Genomic DNA, 20488 nt, shown 5'->3' with positions numbered 1-20488 from the left:
ATAATAATGTGTCCCATCAGCACAAAGATTTCCCCTTGTGCAGTAGGACTTTCCCCACTCCTCCCTCTGCATGCATCCCCCAAATCTGCTCCAGAGGGTTGGTGGAACCCCTAGAACAGATTTAGGAGTGCTGGTGTGGGGAGGAGAAAGATCAGTTGCTCAAGGAGAAATCCTTGCATTGACGGAATATTCAGTTAGCACTAAGTCAGAGAATCATTGTTGATGTTATTTTGCTGGCAAGTAACTTTTTAATGCTTATTTAAAAGGGTATGTCCATTTTAGGAATGTAGAAGTTGGACCATTGGTCCATCTAGACCAGTATCGTCTTCAATGAGTGACAACGGCTCCGCAGGATTTCAGGCAAGCAAGGGACATTCTCAGCCCAATTTGGAGATGCCGGGGATTGAACTTGGGACCTTCTGCATGCAAAGCAGATTGTTAGCTAATATTTTGTGTTAATTAATCTGGCAGAAAATTTAAACAGACCCTTTATCTTCATCTTAAAGAAAGTATAAATAGATTCACACATAGGGATGGAAAGATCTGTCAATTTCGGTTCTGTCCATTTCTCATTTTTCTAATGTTAAATTCAGTTCTCTACATTTCTACAGCAATCTGCAATTTTTTTTAAAAAAAATCCTCATGAAAATTCTCCACCATTTTAGTGAGAATTTCTCCAAATAAACACATTTTTGTAGGCGGTTTTGACAAAGGTACACATTTTTGCAAGCCATTTCTCATCATTTCATGCCTTTTTGCATGTTATTTTCACTCATATATTCATTTTTATGCACACTTTCCCGTAATATATGCATTTTTATAAATATTGTTTAGTTGGCGAACTGCATCCCAAAGTTCTAATAAATGTGAATTTCAAAGGATGGCTGTGTTTCAGTTCTCAAATTGTTTCGGAAAGTGCGAATTTCATAAATTCTGCTTGAAATGCAAACTGAATCGAAACTCTCACCCATCGCAATTCACACACATTCCATGCCATGTTTTGGAACACTCTTTGTGTAAAATAAAAGAAGATATGCCTCCTGTAGTTGGTTTTACCAACCATCCTTCCAATGCAGCACTCTGGACCATTTGTTCTCCCTGTTCCGTCACAAAGAAGATTTATTTCAAATGCTTGAAATTGTTGTGGGCAGCTTAAAAAAGGAATGATCCAGGAGAGAGGGAAGGAAGTGAACAGGGTTAGTCACAGATCCCTGAAGCGTTCATAAACATGGAGAGACAGAGATAGTCATCATCTGGGTTCATGCTTGATTGCTGCATCATGCCCAGTTCATAATAAAGCTGCTGGCCTCTTGAAGGTAAGTCAAGGAACAGCTTCCACGGTGAAGTGCAGGAGGGCCAGATTGCAAAGAGGAAAGTCTCTGGCTCCCTCTGTGTTTGTGCCATTAAATGGGAAAAAAAGGAGGGGAATAGGAAAGTCCATGACTGCCACCATGTGGCAGAGTCCAATCTATCCTGCCAAATAATCACTGCTATCATGCTTTTCAGTGTACAAAGGGCTTTACAGTTCTAATCTTGTTCATCTTCCCAGGATTATTGTGAGGTAGGCTAAGGGGAGAGAGAGAGAGACTTACCCAAGACCACCTAGAGAGTTCCCTGACCAGAACCGGCCCTACCGGTTGGCAACCACCTGAGGCAGCTCAAATGGTTAACTATTTAATTTATTACTGGGTTTGTTTTGTTTTTTACTGACAAGATGGGAGACACGCTTCTGAGATTTTCTAACTCATGTAGCAAAGGTGACCAGCCTTGGGTGTTATGCATCTTGACTTTTGCATCAGGCAGCAAAATGTCTTGGGCAGGCTTTGTCCATGACAGAAGCCCTGTCTGCACTATACATCTAAAGCACTATCATGCCACTTTAAACAGCCATGGCTTCCTCCAAAGAATCCTGGGAACTGTCATTTGTTACCAGTGTTGAGAGTCATTAGGTGACCCTCACAAAGCTACAGGTTCCAAAGTTCCCTGGGAAGAGGAATTGATTGTTAAACCACAGCTTAGGTATTATAATACTGCTCTAAATTAGGGTTGCCAGGTCAGAAGCATCTCAAACCCTGAGATTTCAGGGGCTGGTGATGTCATGGGGTGGGCCCTAGGGATGCCATTAAGCATGATACATTAAGCATCAACCACAGTTGCTGGGAGTATACCATTAAAAAAAATCTCTGGTTTCTCTGGTTGGAAATTAAGATAGAAAGCTTAGCTAAAAGAGGGTGTTTTTGCATAGCTGGAATACGTCCTTGCCTCTTGCTTATTTAGACAGAGGACAGAGAGGGGTGTGTGAACGTGTGTAGAAACTAGCCTACTATACAAGGGTAAAATGTATGTGTATTGCTGTACCCACTTCAGCCTCTGGCCCCAGCCACCACATGTGGCTCTTGGAATATAGCCAGCAGGGAATGTGGCACTAGACTGCCGCACCGCCCCACCTCATTCAGATCATGGTATTCCCAATCTCTATGTAGTAGATGTGAAAACTGGGTAGTGAAAAAAGCAGATAAGAGAAAAATAAACTCATTTGAAATGTGGTGTTGGAGGAGAGCTTTGCAGATGGACTGCAAAAAAGACAAATAATTGGGTGTTAGAACAAATTAAACCAGAACTGTCACTAGAAGCTAAAATGATGAAACTGAGGTTATCATACTTTGGACACATCATGAGAAGACATGATTAACTAGAAAAAACAATAATGCTGGGAAACACAGAAGGGAGTAGAAAGAGAGGAAGGCCAAACAAGAGATGGATTGATTCCATCAAGGAAGCCACAGATCTGACCTTACAAGATCTGAACAGGGTGGTTGATGACAGATGCTCTTGGAGGTCACTGATTCATAGGGTCACCATAAGTTGTAATCGACTTGAAGGCACATAAGTACATAACAACAACACAGTTCTCCATCCCAGTAATGTGTACAAAAATGCATACACTAGTATAAAGTGTCCATAAAAATTCATATACTAGTGAAAATAACATACACAAATGCATTATTCTTGGGAAAATGGCTGTGCAAAAAAAGTGTACATTTAACAAAATTGCATACAAAGATTTGCATTTTAGGAGAAATTCACACTAGAATGCGGATGAGTCTTCTTGAGGGCTTTTAAAAAGAAAAACATGACAAACTGATGTGGAAATGAACTGAACTGAGAAATGGAAAGAAACCGGAACGGACAGATTTACCCATCTCTGCCTCCCGAGCCTCCCAGCCATTTCCTTCTGTTGGAGGGCACAGTCATGTGAGTCATGTACAGTAGGGCCCCACTCATATGGCAGGTTACATTCCAGACCCCCGCCTAAAAGCGAAACCTGCCAAAAAGCAGAACTTCTTCAATAAAATGGCGCCCAACGCCTGAAAAAAGCCATAAAAGCAGAACAAGCACTGTATGAGTGGGGCCTTACTCTAATTTTAGCCACCGTATTAGCAGAACGCCAAAAAGCGGGCTGCCAGAAAGCGGAGCCCTGCCGATGTCAGCCCTGCACCTCCTAAGGTAGGACCCACATGCAGTAGAGTAAGCTGTCTAGTCGCCAAGTGTGGAATAAGATTCAACTGCCAGTTTCTGTACATGGAACGGGGAAGGGCACCATCTTGTCTCTAGCCTGAAGCAGTAAAATGTTTTGGGCCTGCCCTGTGAGGGTTCTTTATTAACCCGATATCTGGATTTTAATAAAGCCTCTGGGGAAGATCTGAAGTGAAGAAAGAAGCTCTTGCATATGCTGAACTTCTAGAGGCAAACCAGATATATGAGGCTCAAGCACAAAGCTTCTTTGCAATTACCCTTTCACGGGTAATTCCATATGCAATGATTGCTTTAATAATACTGAGGCATTTATAGATTTAAATTTAACAAGTAGCCAAACAGCACATTTATATGTGCTAAGCATTAAAGTATTAAGCCTTATATGAAAATGTTGCATATGTTTAATCCCTCCCAAAATCAATCCCCTCCATGATTTCAATTTTATCAGAAACGTTCTGTCCCCACTCCTGCTGCAGATGTTTCCCTTTAGTCATATTTCTTGGTTGCTTCCAAAGGTATGGCTGCCTCATAGTACTAACCAATCATTGCTCTTCTGCTGTAAGCCGTAAATGGAATTGAAATGGACTGTTCTTGACCAAGATTGACTGTTGTTGGGATTGTGTTTTGTATTTTATTGTTAGACCTACTGTTGTATTTTGTTGTTTTCATTCCCTTATTGTTTGAGTATTCACATTTTGTTTTGTAGTTTAGTGGATTATGTAACTTTTTTCACGCTGTAAACTGCCTTGAGCATAGATTACTGTAGAAAGGTGGCATACAAGTGAAGCATGAGGATAGATCAACAACACCTGGAGGGCACTAGACTCTCTATCCCTGCATTAAAATCATAATCATAATGATTTGCATAGCTTTAAATATTTCAATCTAGCAGGAGACAAGGCAGCACGTGGTAACATGTATTACTTCAAAATGTGGTAAATCAGCCTTGCTGTGTTTAGGGCCCTCTGCTGAGTGGGGCCCTTGACATCTGCCTTAAGAGTCCTACTCTGATGGCATCACTACCACCTCTGAGTCTGGCTCTGTCTTCCTCCCCATCCCTTTGTCTCTTAGCCTCTTCAATATTCACTAAGTTCCCTTCCCTCTCTCTCTACCATCCTCGCCGTTCTCCTTCACTCCCTTCCACCAAAACTGCAGCAAAGCAGTGCAGTTGCTCTGTGAGGCCACCTCTCCCACATGCCTTGCCCTGAGGAAAGGCCCTGCAGGACCCTCACCAGCTACTTTTTTGTAGGAGCTCGTGTTGCAGAAGCAAAAGCAGCAGAGCTGGCTAGGGTAGAAATGTGAAGGCCTGGGGGGGAAATGGCCCAATGTATGGTCTGAAGGCACATGAGGCCACCACCTTGCTGAAGCTAAGCAGGCCTGGGTTTGGTCAATATCTGGATGAGAAACCACCTGGGAAAGATATGTATTCTGCCATGAGTTTCTTGATTAAACAAAGGCGGGATATAAATACAAGAAAATAAAATAAATAAACATTTATTAAAACACTCTTGGTTTAAAAAGAACCCAGAAAATTTTTTTGGGGGGGAATAGAAAACACTGGGGGGGTCCCCATTTTTCAAATTTTTCCCCAGGACTTCCCATGTCTAGGCTAGGAAGACATGTCCACAGTGATAGTGGTGGGCAGCCCTGTAGATAACAAATGGTGATGCCTAATCTGCTGCTCATTCCGTTTTTTAGTTTAGAGAAAAGGCGACTGAGGGGGAGATATGATAGAGATGTATAAAGTTATTCATGGTATGGAGAAAGTGGACAGAGAAAAGTTTTTCTCCCTCTCTCATACTACCAGAAAGTCAGGGACATCCAATGAGGCTGGATGTTGGAAGATTCACGACAGACAACTAGAAAGTACTACTTCACATGGTGCGTAGTTATACTGTGGAATTTGCCCCCCAAGAGGAAAGGATGGCGATCAACTTGGATGGCTTTAAAATAGGATTAGACAAATTCATGGAGGATAAGGCTATCAATGGCTATTAGCCAGGAAGGCTAAGTTCCACCCGCACGGTCGGAGGAAGTATGCCTCTAAATACCATTTTATTATTTATTAATGTATTTATTATTTTATTAGATTTATATCCCACCCTTCCTCCCAGTAGGAGGAAGAGTTGCTGGGAGTATTGCTGTTGCACTCAGGTCCTGCTTGTGGGCTTCCCATAGGCATCTGGTAGAACAGGATGCTGAACTAGGTGGGCCTTTGGCCTGTTCCCACAGGGCTCTTCCAATGTGCTTATGCCCCTCCTGATCCACCACCTGAGCCACGTGGTTCAGCATGGGTAAGCGTAGGGCCAGCCCAAATAGATAGATAGATAAATAGAAGAGCTCTGCTGGATCAGACCTGTCTCTGTGTGTGAATGCTTCAGATACCTAGCACGGTTAATACTAATAGCCATTGGTAGCCCTCAGCCTCCATGAATTTGCCTCATCCTCTTTAAAAGTCATCCAAGCTAGTGGCCTCTTGTGGCAGTTAGGGATGGGGAACCCATTTCAGCTCGAGAGCCGTAGTCCTTCATGGGCAACCTTCTGGGGGCCGCATGACAGCAAGGGCCAGGGCCAGAGACAAAAGTAGGTGGAGCCACAGATGCGATTCTTACCTTTGTGCAGTAGGTGACATTCCAGCCAAGCAAAAGTCAGAGGTTACTACACCCATGCATCTTCCCATCCTCCATCAGGGCAGGCAAGAGGCATTGCCGCAGTTCAGCAGCACATTCCAGACAAGCAAAAGCACTCGAGGAGAGGGCAGAGCGGGGCCAGTAAAGGGCGTGTTCTGGGTATAAGGGGCATGGCCTGATTTGGAGCATGACCATCCTGAGGGCCAGACAGAGAGGCCTAGATGTCTGCATCCAACCCATGGGACTGAGGTTCCCACCCCTGAATGACTTCACAATTGCCGTGTTGTATGAATTTGTATTTTTCTGTTTATCCTGAATGTATTGCCAATGTATTGAAGCTGATTCTATCAAATGTGAAAATGGAAATGGACTGCCTTCAAGTTGATCCCGACTTATGGCTACCCTATGAATAGGGTTTTCATGGTAAGCGGTATTCAGAGGGGGTTTACCATTGCCTCCCTCTGAGGCTAGTCGTCCCCAACTGGCTAGGGCCTGCTCAGCTTCCCACAGTTGCACAAGCCAGCCCCTTGTCTGCAACTGCCAGCTGGGGGGCAACTGGGCTCTTTGGGACTATGCAGCTTGCCCACGGCTGCACAGGTGGCAGGGCACATAACCCCTGAGCCACTCCCTGTGGGGATGACATTCGCACCCAGGAGACACGAGCGGGGATTTGAACTCACAGACTCTGGACTCCCAGCCAGGCACTCCTCCCTCCTGTGCTATACCAGCTGTGTACCAATTTAGTAGATAGATAGATAGATAGATAGTGTCCACATACCAGGAAATACTGAGGCCATAGACATTTGAAAGCAAAACACAGGGAAAACCTGTGAAGGAATAAAAAGGAACGCCCATGCTCCAATTTAATCCATGACTGCATTTGATTTGCACTGTCACTAAACAGGATTTAATTGTGGCATTTTTTTTGCAAATAACTCAATTTTTTTGCAAATATCTCACCATGCTGCGACCTAATAAATGACATTTTTACCTTGACATAAGCTCAGCAGTCAGTTCTGTCACTCAAAAGAAGCTGAGAATGATGGTATCTCACAAAATTCATGGAGGAAATTAAATTAAATGTGTCAGGCAACCAGCATTTCAACTACTTTTCTAAGTAGACTGGCCGTCAGATTTCTAGCTAATACACAGAGGGAAGTATATTGATTTAAAAGCCCACGTCTCCAGAAATAACAGCATGGAATTAGCAGGTGATGCAGAAAGAAAATACTGAGAAATTATTGTTCCAGCAAGCAGACTAGGTGTTTTAATTAATCCCCTACATTGTGCTTTTATGTGACTAATTAACTGGAGGTCTGGCTCAGCAGCTGGGGGGAGGAGGAAGGATTTGTTTGGAATGTGAACCTTCCTAATTTGCACTTTCTGAATCAACACACAAACTGAAAACATAGCAATCCTTTGAAATTCACACTTCTCCAGATTTTGTGATCCTGTTTTCCAGTTGAGTAATGAGCACCAGAACTCATATATTCATACATGAGCATACAAAACTACACCATATTGCTTGCACAAGTATATGTATATTCACTAATAGGCAAAAAAAAACCCTTGCAGTTTAAGAACATACCTATAACCAACAGATATTTGTATCAAACTTTAAAAAGCAGGGGAATTGGGCAGCCCTAGTGAATGCATCAGGGGGGCAGGAGACCTGACCTCCTCTCTGAGATATTGTACTGCCCTACAAATGTGTCAAAATGCAATCACAATTTGGGTTGGTCCTTCAAAGTCCAATCCACTTCCTGTGGAGCTGGGAAGAATTTGGTAGCATGTGCCTCTGAGCATATGGTAAGTGGTGGCAACCTGCCATCTCCAAAGACGGAGAATTACATTTTTGGATGTTTGTTGGTGTTCTTCTTACTTTGCTTCTTTTCTGTGTTACTGCTGTTTCTACAAAGTATCTAACCTAGAACATTTTATTTCTCTCATTATTCATCCTAGAAATCTGTGTCAAATTTATTTTTATTAATTTCAAAGCTTTTTTATTGGTCAATGTCATATCATGGTGAAGACAGACTTTTATGTTTCATACTGGAGGTTATGCTGTCATGGGAGAGCGGTAAAAATATGTCTGAAACTTGTCCTGCTTCAATAAATAAGCCAGTAAAAAGATCAGAGATGCAGGCATGGGTTAATTATCAGACACACACCCCAGGAACTATTCTGATTCTCCCCAATACAAATCCTAGATTTGGAATATCTAAAAGATATGTAGCAGGAGCATATCTGACCTCAGGCATGACCTTTAATCGAACTAGACTGTCATCTCCTCCCCCCCGCCTGAAGGGTTGATGTATTAAGAAATATAAAAAACAGCTTCAGAAACTCCAGATCTAACAAGAAATAATGTGGTCTGGCTTGAGGTAGCAGTTCTTTAGAAAAGCAGGAAGCAGCTTGTGTTTAGTATGAGGCTAGCTTTATGCAGAAACCGCAAAATGAACTTTGTATGACAGCAACCGCTTGACCGCACTCTAAGAAGTAGAACTTTTTAAAATTTAGTGGTTTGACGGCTACTAGGTAGAGAAACCAATATCTTATTGATTACTTTTTTATAGGAAAACTGTTAGCCCTATGTAGTAACAAGTTATTATGTTCAGGTGGTTTTTCGACAGGAGAGAAGGGTATATAAGGAGCTTTTTAGATTGTGAGGGTGCTTGCTCTCTAACTTGGCTGTGAGATCGAGACCCAGGCTTGGTAAAGTATACTTTTATATTGTAAGACCTGATCAATGCTCTTTTAATCATTCTTAGGGAAAGTACTTTCTGTATTAGGGATAGATAACAAAACAGAGTTGTATTATTCATGATTGTTCTTGCTGGCTCTTCTTCAAAATAAGTTGTCTCTCCTATAATACTAAGAGAGGTATTGGAGGCTCTTTTATAAGGCCTTGCTTACTCACAAAGGGAACCATAGTTCTTAGGAACAGTAATGCAATTTGGGGTACAAGTACCTGAAGAAGAGGTTACCACGACAATGCTCTATTTCTATTTTGGGTGCATTAAAAGTAGGGTTGCCAGGCTCACAGCCTGAGAATGATTCTGTATCTTTAAGAGAAGAGAAAATTCAGCCAAGTGCAGGTTTTCTTGCAAAACTGTAATGGGAAAAACCACAAGATGAAATTCTCCCTCCCTTCTGCACAACTTTTAAAGATACAGAAGACCTCTTGGAGGCTAGGCCTGGCAACCAAGAGGCAGGGCCGGCTCTAGACATGCTGGGCCCCTTGGGCACAAGCCTGCCCCAGGCCCCAGTGCTCCCCTTCCATGATTCGTGGCAGGATCGCTGCCGCAGATCGCACGCCCCGCCATTCCCTTGCTTAACCTACCTTTCTCAGCTGTCCTGTGATTGCATACACAGTGCTGCTCTTAACAAAGATGGCGGCCAAGCTTTCCCTAAGGGGCCAAAGCCTCTGCCACCATCTTGGTTCATGTCAGGGATGTGCACACGCAGCACGCATGCATGCCATCAGTCAAGATGATGGCAGAGGCTTCAGCCCCTTAGGGAAACCTCAGCCACCATCTTTGTTAAGGGCAGCGCTGCGTGTGCAACTGCAGAACAAGGTAGGTTAAGCAAGGGAATGGCAGGCGCTCCGAAGCTCTCGTCATGTGATCTGTGGAAGGGGAGCAGAGAGGCCCCTCAGGAGCCCCTGTAGCCTCAGGGGCCCTCGGGCCAGTGCCCCACCTGGCCGCCCTTTAGAACCAGCCCTGCCAAGAGGTCTTCTGTATCTTTAAAAGTTGTGCAGGGGAAAGGGAGAACTTCACCTTGTGGATTTTCCCATTACAGTGTTGCAAGAAAACCTGCAGTTGGCTGAATTTTCTCTTCTCTTAAAGATACAGAATCATTCTCAGGCCGTGAGCCTGGCAACCCTAATTAACAGTTGAATCTGAAACTGCAGTTTGATTTAAAATCAGACTGATTACAATATGTTACTACTTAAGCAATGACTCTAGCTGTTGGAAAAACAACATGTGCATGTTTATTGTGTTCAGTGGGATTTACTCCTGTGCAGTCATGCTTAGGATAAGTGAAACTGACCACAGGGGATGGGAGGGTAGGAGGGGGAGGGTAGGATAATTTGCATGTTTATTGAGTTCAGTGGGATTTAATCATGCTTGAAAATGAAATGGACTGCCTTCAAGTAGATTCTGACTTATGGCAACCCTATGAATAGGGTTTTCATGGTGAGCGGTATTCAGAGGTGGTTTACTATTGCCTTCCTCTGAGACTGAGAGGCAGTGACTAGCCCAAGGTCACCCAGAGAGCTTCATGGGTATGTGGGGATTCGAGCCCTGGTTACCCAGGTTGTAGTCCTAGGATAGGTAAAATTGACCATGGGGGAGGAGGAGGGGGAGGGGGAATAAGGAGATTGGAAGGGGATGGGGGAGGGGAAGGTGGTGAAGGAAGGGAGAGGGAAGGGGCAAGAGATACGGGATAGGAGGAAGGAGGAGGGGAGGGCAGGTTTGATCATTTGCATGCTTTTTGAGTTGTGTGATTTACTCCCATGCAATAATTCTTAAGATAGGTAAAACTGACTATGGGGGAGGGGGAGGGGGAGGATAGGGGGAGGGGAGGGGGAGGGGAAGAGAAGGAGGAGGGGAGGTGATTAGGTGGGTGGGCACTGGGCAGAGAGGAAGCCCCTTTACTTTCCAAAAGGAAAGCATTGTGAACAGTATCATTGCTTCTCAGGGTTTCCCCCACCTTTTTATTCTGCAGCAGGCACATGTAGTTTCCCACCCAAATTTAAACCAAAGTTGTCCCTGGCCACATCCAACAGATCTTTATTCCACTTTAGACAGTCATGGATTCCTCCAAAGAATTCTGGGAAGTGGAATTTGCGAAGGGTGCTGAGAGTTGCTAGGAGATGCCAGGTTCCCCGCACAGAGCTTCAGTCAGAGCGGCTGATTGTTAAACCACTCTGGCCACTGGAGCTCTGTCAGGGGAATAGGAGTCTCCTCTCAGCAACCTTCACAAACTACACTTCCCAGGATTCTTTGGAGGAAGCCATGACTGTCTCAAGTGAAATCAAAGTCTGGTGTGGGTGTGGCCCCCTGATTAGGCAAGTCAAGCAGCTGTGAGTCTGGCTTTTCGAACACTGGTTCTTACTGAGCATGCCTGACCTTATGATTGACTTCAATGCTAATTTTCTTAAATTAATTAAAAATCAGCCAGGCATTTTTTAAACTTTTAAACTGCAGAAGATGAAGGTCAGAGTATGGGGCAATGTCAGTAATAGTATTACAGGTACTCTGTGAACATGGCTGATTTTTAATTAATTTCAACAGATTATGAGAACTCTGACAGAAAAAAGTCCCAAAGGGGGTCTGGTTTTCTCTCTCTCTCCTTTTTATTGATTGATTGATTTATATCCCGCCGTCCCGCCCTCTCCTTTTACACTTTGAACTCTTGATTCTCTCTGACTGTTTTGTGTATCACCATGAAAATTTAGATGGCTTTTAAGCAAGCATTTCTGAGTTCAGGACTATAGGTTTTGTAAGGTTTTGTTTTGAAATGAGCTTATGGGAAGCATCAGAATGGCATGGGGGTATTTTCAATTCAACATTTCAGAATGAGAAAAATCCATGCTGACTATAGTATACAGCCACTCTTGTGGCTGTATAATTAGACAAACTTGCATACAAAATGCATATATCAGGATTAACATGCACCCACACACACACACACTCTTCATATGAATTTTGACACTTTTAAAATATATATTTGCAAATCAATGTGGAAATGGGTTAAACTGAGTTGAAAAAAAAGAATGTGAGAGAAATGGAAACTGACAGATTTGTCCATCCTGATCTTTAGCTGTAAAGAAGAAGAAAATAGGATACATGGCATTTTATACCTAAAGCATGTGTACAAGATGCCTATCCGGTGTTTCCTTCCCAGGTAGGAGAGGCAACAATCTCTTTCAATAATAAGCAGCTAAAAATTCCTATTATTATCATAGCTGAGGCCGTGGTCAGAAGGCAAGTGATGCAACAACTTTGCTGAAGCTCAGCAGGTTTGTATCTGGCCAGTGCCTGCATGGGAGACCACTGAGGAAGTTTGAGCATGCTTCTGTGAGCTCCTGGAGGAAAGGATATTATACATACATAGACATATAGGGGCAGTCAGTATGGCCAGTAGAGAGTTGTAAGTTCAGCAGAATCTGGAGGGCACCATGTTGGCTGTCAGAACACCATGTCAGGGCCAGGGGTGCAATGTGTTTCTGTGTGGCTTAGATACATTCTTCCCAGTCCACTCCCCCTGGAGTCCTAGTCAATGGGCATTGGGCCACGCGGTATAAGGATTAATGGCTTCCCTCTAAGTGTACGCTCCAACAAAGTTCCCAAATTGTTTCTTTTTCCATTATATGAGTCAATGCCAACCTTTCATTTAAATGGGGCAAAGTGTGTGGGAAGAAAGAGATCAGGGTTTCCCCCCATTAACGTCCCTGTCCTTATAAAATGCACACGTTTTTATTGATACATCAAATTTGTTTAACTAGACTCATAAGCTGAGGAGGCTATGGGTGGGTAGTGTGGGGAGTGAGAGAGTTGCTTTGTGTTTTGTTACACATTGTATCTTGCTGACTTAACAGGATTTTCCATTGATTCTGACATCTATCTTCGTTGGTGTTTTGTTTTTTGCAGCTACACCCAAATACTCACCAGTTAACCCCCTGAATTTTGTTTCTTTATTTATTGGGTCCATTGTTTTGTGCTGTACTTCTTGACGTGCATCTTTAATAAAACTCATATAAATTTAAGGTAGTGACACACTGACAGTTCTGCCGGTTCTGGTGCGTCTCCACCTCTCTCTTCCGAAAACGGGGGCACACGATACTAGTCAAACCCCACCCCTTTCTCCTGTAAAACCTGGTGGGAGCAGCTTGAGCGTTTGTTTCTTTAAATTCACTTCGAAGAGTTTTCACAACTGATTGGCAGATCAACCCATTGCCTCTCCAGGTGTGACCAATGGAAGTGCTTTGCTGTAGGCGACTAGATTGCTCACAGCCATTGTGTGTGTGTATGTTCTAAAGAGTCCTGTTTCTTTTCAGTTTGATATGATGAAGTAAATGAGCTGCAATCAGCGACAGTGGTCACATCCACACCATACATTTAAAGCACTCTTATACCACTTCAACATTCATGGCTTCCTCCAAACCTGGGAACTGTAGTTTGTTAAGGGTGCTGACCTTACAGAGCTACAGTTCCCAGCATCCTTAACAAACTACAGTTCCCAGGATTCTCCATGAGTGTTAAAATGGTATGCACTGCTTTCAACATATGGTGTGAGAAGTGAGAAGAGGGCAGTGTTTGCTCACTGACCTACTAGCATGTGCATTACCAAGATCAAAGATGAGGAGAATTTTGCCCGCTTAGGTGAATTTATCTTATTTATTTACTTCATTCCTATCTAGCCTTTCCTCCAAGGAGCTCCTTCCCTGTCCTCATTGTTACCCTCACAACAACCCAGTGAGGCAGAACAGGCTAAGAATATAGTATCTGACCCAAAGCAACACAGTGAGCTTCATGGCTAAGCAGGGATTTGAATTTGGGTCTCCCTAGTCCTAGTCTGACTCTCTAACCACTATACTACACTGCCTGTGGAGGCCTAAAAACCAGGGGATTCTCCCCTGCGTTTTCCCCTCAGGAAACATGCATACACACATAACATCACCACCAAAATTTCGCACCATCATGTCTCAAAACCCTTTCAGCTGTGCTCCTTGTCATTTTGTTTCTTCCTCTTTTTGTTGTTGTTATGTACCTTCAAGTTGATGATGACTTATGGCAGCCCTATAAATTAGTGACCTCCAACAGCATCTGTTATCAACCACCCTGTTCAGATCTTGTAAGGTCAGATCTGTGGCTTCCTTGATGGAATCAATCCATCTCTTGTTTGGCCTTCCTCTTTTTCTACTCCCTTCTGTTTCCCCAGCATTATTGTTTTTTCTAGTTAATCATGTCTTCTCATGATGTGTCCAAAGTATGACAACCTCAGTTTCATCATTTTAGCTTCTAGTGATAGTTCTGGTTTAATTTGTTCTAACAGCCAATTATTTGTCTTTTTCGCGATCCATGGTATCTGCAAAGCTCTCCTCCAACACCACATTTCAAATGAGTTTGTTTTTCTATCTGCTTTTTTCACTGCCCAGTTTTCACATCTACTACATAGAGATTGGGAATACCATGATCTGAATGATCCTGACTTTAGTGTTCAGTGATACATCTTTGCATTTGAGGACCTTTTCTAGTTCTCTCATAGCTGCCCTCCCCAGTCCTAGCTTTCTTCTGATTTCTTGACTATTGTCTCCATTTTGGTTAATGACTGAGCCAAGGTATTGATAATCCTTGACAAGTTCAATGTCCTCATTGTCAACTGTAAAGTTATATCAATCTTCTGTTGTCATTACTTTAGTCTTGACGTTCAGCTGTAGTCTTGCTTTTGTGCTTTCCTCTTTAACTTTCATCAGCATCCGTTTCAAATCATTACTGGTTTCTGCTAGTAGTATGGTATTGTCTGCATGTCTTAATGATATCTCTCCCTCCAATTTTCACACCTCCTTCATCTTGGTCCAATCCCACTTTCCGTATGATATGTTCTGTGTATAGATTAAACAAATAGGGTGATAAAATACACCCCTGTCTCACATCCTTTCCGATGGGGAACCAATGGGTTTCTCCATATTCTGTCCTTACAGTAGCCTCTTGTCCAGAGTATAGGCTGCGCATCAGGACAATCGGATGCTATGGCACCCCCATTTCTTTTAAAGCATTCCATAGTTTTTCATGATCTACACAATCATGAATGGAGAACTGCGTCACAAAACTCAGAAGTATGAATTTCAAAGGATGGTTGTGTTTCCGTTTCTGTATTGTTTTGGAAAGTGCGAATTAGGTAGGCTTGCCTTTAAATGCAAACTGAATCAAATTTCTCCCCCATCCCTATGAAGAGGAGCTGTTGTGGGCGGGTGTGGGTGTTACTGCCATTGTCACCCCACCGACCTTCATACACATCCCAGCATCTGCTGCCTGAGATGACCATCTCACTCTGCCTAATGGCAGGGCCAGCCCTGCCCATTAATCAGTGCTTGTTTTTAGAAAGGCTAAGCAGCATTAATTAATGCTTAACCAAACCAAGCTTTTGAGAAGTTGTTCCATTTGTAAAAGTTCAGAACAATTTCAAAACAGCAGAGGGCAGCATTGTGTAACATTTGTTATTAAGGTAATTAATAGTTAGGGATGAAAGGATCTGTCAGTTTCAGTTCTCTCAGTTTCTCATTGTTCCAGTCTTAAATACACTTATCCACATTTCTGCAGCAATTTGTACATTTTGTTTTAAAAAATCCTAATGAGAAGTATTCAGCATTTTAGTGTGATTTTCTTTTAATAAATACATTTTAGTATGCAGTTTTGACTAATCTCTGCTCTGGACAACATAGGAAGCAGACCTTTAGTGTAGTGATACCTACCCTTTGGGAATTCCCTCCCATAAAATATTAGACAGGCACCATCTCTGTTATTTTTTTTTACACCTACTGAAGACCTTCCTCTTTCAACAAGCCTTGTAAGCAGAGACCTTATCTGTGCTGGAACTGCTTTTCAAGATGTTTTTTAAAGCTGTTTTTAAAATATTTTGTATTTTATTATTATTGTTGTTGTTGTTGTTAACATTTGTATACCGCCCCATAGCCGAAGCTCTCTGGGTGGTTTACAACAATTAAAAACATTAAAAACAAATATACAAATTTAAATGCTAAAATGCCTGGGAAAAGAGGAAAGTCTTGACCTGGTGCCGAAAAGATAACAGTGTCTGCGCCAGGCGCACCTCATCAACAAGATCATTCCATAATTTGGGGGCCACCACTGAGAAAGCCCTCTCCCTTGTTGCCAGACTCCCAGCTTCCCCCGGAGGAGGCACCCAGAGGAGGGCCTTGGATGTGGAGCGTAGTGTACGGGTGGGTTCGTGTCAGGAGAGGCATTCCAACAGGTATTGTGGTCCCAATCCGTGTAAGACTTTATAGGTTAAAACCAGCACTTTGAATTGAGCTCAGAAACATACAGGCAGCCAATGCAAGCGGGCCAGAATCGGTTTTATATGTTCAAACCGTCTGGTCCCTGTTACCAATCTGGCCACTGCATTTTGCACAAGCTGCAGTTTCTGAACCGTCTTAAAAGGCAGCCCCACGTAGAGTGCATTGCAGTAATCTAACTTAGAGGTTACCAGAGCATGGACAACTGAAGCGAGGTTATCCCTGTCCAGATAGGGGCGCAGCTGGGCCACCAACCGAAGCTGGTAGAAGGCACTCCGTGCCACTGAGGCTACCTGAGCCTCAAGCGACAGAGATGGTTCTAGGACAGCCTTTCCCAACTAGTGGGCCACCAGATGTTGTTGGACCACAACTCCCATCAGCCTCAGCCAGCATTGCCAATGGTCAGGAAAGATGGGAATTGTGGTCCAACAACATCTGGTGGCCTACTAGTTGGGAAAGGCTGTTCTAGGAGAACCCCCAAGTACAAACCTGCTCCTTCAGGGGGAGTGCAACCCCATCCAGGACAGGTTGGACATCCACCATCCGGTCAGAAGAACCACCCACTAGCAGCATCTCAGTCTTGTCTGGATTGAGCCTCAGTTTATTAGCTCTCATCCAGTCCATTGTCGCAGCCAGGCAAGAGTTCAGCACATTGACAGCCTCACCTGAAGAAGATGAAAAGGAGAAATAGAGCTGCGTGTCATCAGCATACTGATGGCAACGCAATCCAAAGCTCCGGATGACTGCACCCAATGGTTTCAGGTAGATGTTGAACACCATGGGGGACAGAACTGACCCCTGCAGAACTCCATACTGGAGAGTCTAGAGTGCTGAGCAATGCTCCGCAAGCACCAGCTTCTGGAGCCGACCCGCCAAGTAGGAGCGGAACCACTGGCATGCAGTCCCTCCCACTCCCAACTCAGCCAGTCTTCCCAGAAGGATACCATGGTCGATGGTATCAAAAGCCACTGAGAGATCAAGGAGAATCAACTCTCCCTGTCTCTCTCCCGACAGCACTCATCATACAGGGTGACCAAGGCTGTTTCTGTGCCAAAACCAGACCTGAAACCCGACTGAAATGGACCCAGATAATGGGTCTCATCCAAGAGTGTCTGGAGCTGGCCTGCTTTTAAAGATGTTTGTTTTAATATGTTTTAAAATATTTTGCTTTCAAGATGTTTTAAAATGCTTTTAGTGTTTTTGTTTGCTGCCCTGAGCTTCTTCAGGGACAAAGGGCGGGATATACTTTAATAAATAAATAATTTTTTCCCAAGCAATTTCTTGTCATTTAATGCATTCTTGTATATTATTTTCACAAATTCAGGGGTTCCCAAACTGTGGTCCATGGACTACCAATGGTCTGCAAACTTCATTCAGGTGATCCGCAGCATGTCTGCATGAAATATTCATATTGTTTTTTTAATTGTATTTTTATGGCTTGTATTTCATGTATTGTCTTTTACTGTATTACAATTTGCATTCTGTAGATTACATTCTATTGTATTACAATTTCCATTCAATAAAATACAATATAAGAGATAAAAGAAGCAATAAAAACAATTAAACATCATACAGCACCTAGCACAGCGCATTGCAATTGCTACAACTGGCAGAAAAATTATTAAGTGGTCCACCGAGAACCTCAGCAATTTTCAATTGGTCCATGGGAAAAAAATGTTTGGGAATCACGGCACTGCTATTTTCATTTTTATGTACACTTTCCCTTAAAGAATGCATTTTTGTAAACATTGGTTGGAGAATTGCATTGCAAAATTCAGATACCTGTGAATTATGAAAGATGGCAGTGTTTCATTTCTCATATAGTGCAAATTTGATAGATTCTGCTTTAAGTGCAAACTGAATCAAATTTCTCCCCCATCCCTGTCAACAGTACATGTTCTTAACATCCCTGTTAACAGTACACTCAGAAGAAAGCCCCACTGAGTTAAATGGGAGAAGTGTGCATAGATTTAAAATCTAAATAAACATTACAAGACTCTAACTGCATTGATAAAGATCTGCCCCAGGAATATGCCACAAGATCCTTGAAAGTAAAAATAAAAAAGACATTCTTTGCTTTTCATAGAGCAAGCAAAAATTTATGGCAAAGAACTCTAGAATGTAGTCCTGATTATATCAGGAATTATGGACTTGTTCACACTTGCACTCATACCTTTTTCTGGGACTTCTTGGAGGTGTCCGGCTCACAGCTGGTAGAAACAGGATGATTAAACTAGATGGGTCCTTAGGGTCAATCTTAGGGTCTGTGTTGTTAAATTATTAGAATATTCAGGGTTCAACACTCTGTTATGCCCAAAATGATCTTAGAGAAGGGACGGAAAACCTGTGGCCTTCCATTTGTTGTTGGACTGCAGTTGCCACTGTCCTTGTCCATTGGCCATGCTGCCTGGGGCTGATGGGAGTTGTAGTCCAACAACACCAGCAGGGTTAAAGGTTCCCCATTCCTGTTTTAGAGAGACTGTATAATGCTGACACAAGGAGTCCTGTTATGGGTTAGGAACACCTTCACAGTTCTCTGTGCTGTTCATCAAGTTGTCCATTAAAATTTAAATATGTATGTAATCAAAATCTCAATATAAGTGTCTCTGTCAAGATACTGACTGAAGAGTAGAATAACAATTAAATTTTGTATGTTAGATTTAATAGTATGCTAAATAAGTTCATTTGAAATGTGCATATTTTCATTTTTGTTCATGATTACTGTCACAAACCAAGATAATGTAAAGACAAACAAACAAGTGCGCCTTAACTCACTGCCTCACCAATTAAAATGTGTTGTCTCCAATCACAACTACTCCCTACTAATTAATAGTTCAATTAAACAGGATTAGTTGATTGACCTACTAAATAAAGTTTGCAGCCCTGTATCTTCTTTTTACTAAATTGCTAAAGATGCTTGCAAATATGCATAGGCTTTTTACATGGCTTGACACTTTATGTATTTTGTTGTTGACAGATCTCCTTTAAATGAAGTACTAGGCCAGACAACATTTCATGGTTTGATACCACTAGTGGGCACTCAAGGAGCTCTGTAAAAAGTGTCCCTTATTTGTCTAGTAAGCTGCAAATGCACAATAAATGTGAAGGGCCATAGCATAGAGACCCCGACTGAAACCTTGGACAGCTGCTGCCAGTCAATGTACTGAGCTAGATGGACCAATGGTCTGACTCACTATATGGCAGTTTCCTACGTTCCTAACTTTAAATAGCAGAATAAGAACTCTGAGTTTTTATAATGATGTTCAGAAATGATCCAAAAGTGTACTCTTAAGCAGTGGAGGGTGGTGGCTCTGATGTCAGTGGGGCAGTGAATCCACTCCAGGATCTTTTGAGCTGGAGATGCTGCAACTCAACCAGACACCTTGGGCTCTAACTATCAGCAATGGGACAAGGGCCCTAAACATTAAAACACGGCAACCACAAGTTGAGATTAATATTGCCAACATTTTCCAGCTTGATCTGACGACGTTAGCATAGCGAGTGGCAACGCTGACCTCCATGCCAAGAAAAATGTCACCTGCTGCAGATCAAGCTGAAGCAGTTAAGGCACTGATTTTTCTTGTCAGTTATCAAACAGAAGTGTTGAGAAACCAACTTGACTAGGATGACGGCAACGGAGGTTATCAGGTTTTAGAACTGATCTTCTGTTGAAAATAGATTTGAGGCCATCGGGGTTACCCTGTGATGTTTATTTTAGACTGTGTCTCTGTAAGCAGAGAAGAGGGACTGTGCCTTGGATAACACCCAGGTCAAGAGGCATTTTAGTACACACTCCCTGGGATGTAATCAGAATTGATAAAAACTGATATAAGGTAGAAAGTTGGATGAGTTACCAACCACCTTGAGAAACAGTGGCCTGTATGCTCCGATGGTCCTTATTTATTAGGGACAATACCTATTTTCACTTACCTGTCTCTGGTAAAGTCAATCCTTACCTTTATCCAGTTTTCACTTTTGGAGAGATGCTTTGGGAAGGGCAGTAACTCAGCGGTAGTGCCCTTGTTTTGCATGCTGAAGGTCATTCCCCAGCCTCTTTAGGTTAGATTGGAGAGGCACTGCCAGTCAGAGTAGACAATGATGAAGTGGGCAGAGAATGGCCTGATTTGGCCATGTTTGTAGGGATACCTTTTTTAAAAAAGGTTTGTGAACACCCAGCTGAGCTTGTCAGTTCACAGAAAATCTTTTCCCAGATCTCTGGTTAAAACCCTGAAATGGCCTGAGGCAGACCATCCTATTCTATAGCTCGTTTGCTGAC

This window comes from Rhineura floridana, chromosome 1, assembly GCF_030035675.1.
Source record: "Rhineura floridana isolate rRhiFlo1 chromosome 1, rRhiFlo1.hap2, whole genome shotgun sequence".
Lineage (NCBI taxonomy): Eukaryota > Metazoa > Chordata > Lepidosauria > Squamata > Rhineuridae > Rhineura > Rhineura floridana.
Note: the sequence above shows the minus strand (reverse complement) of the source record.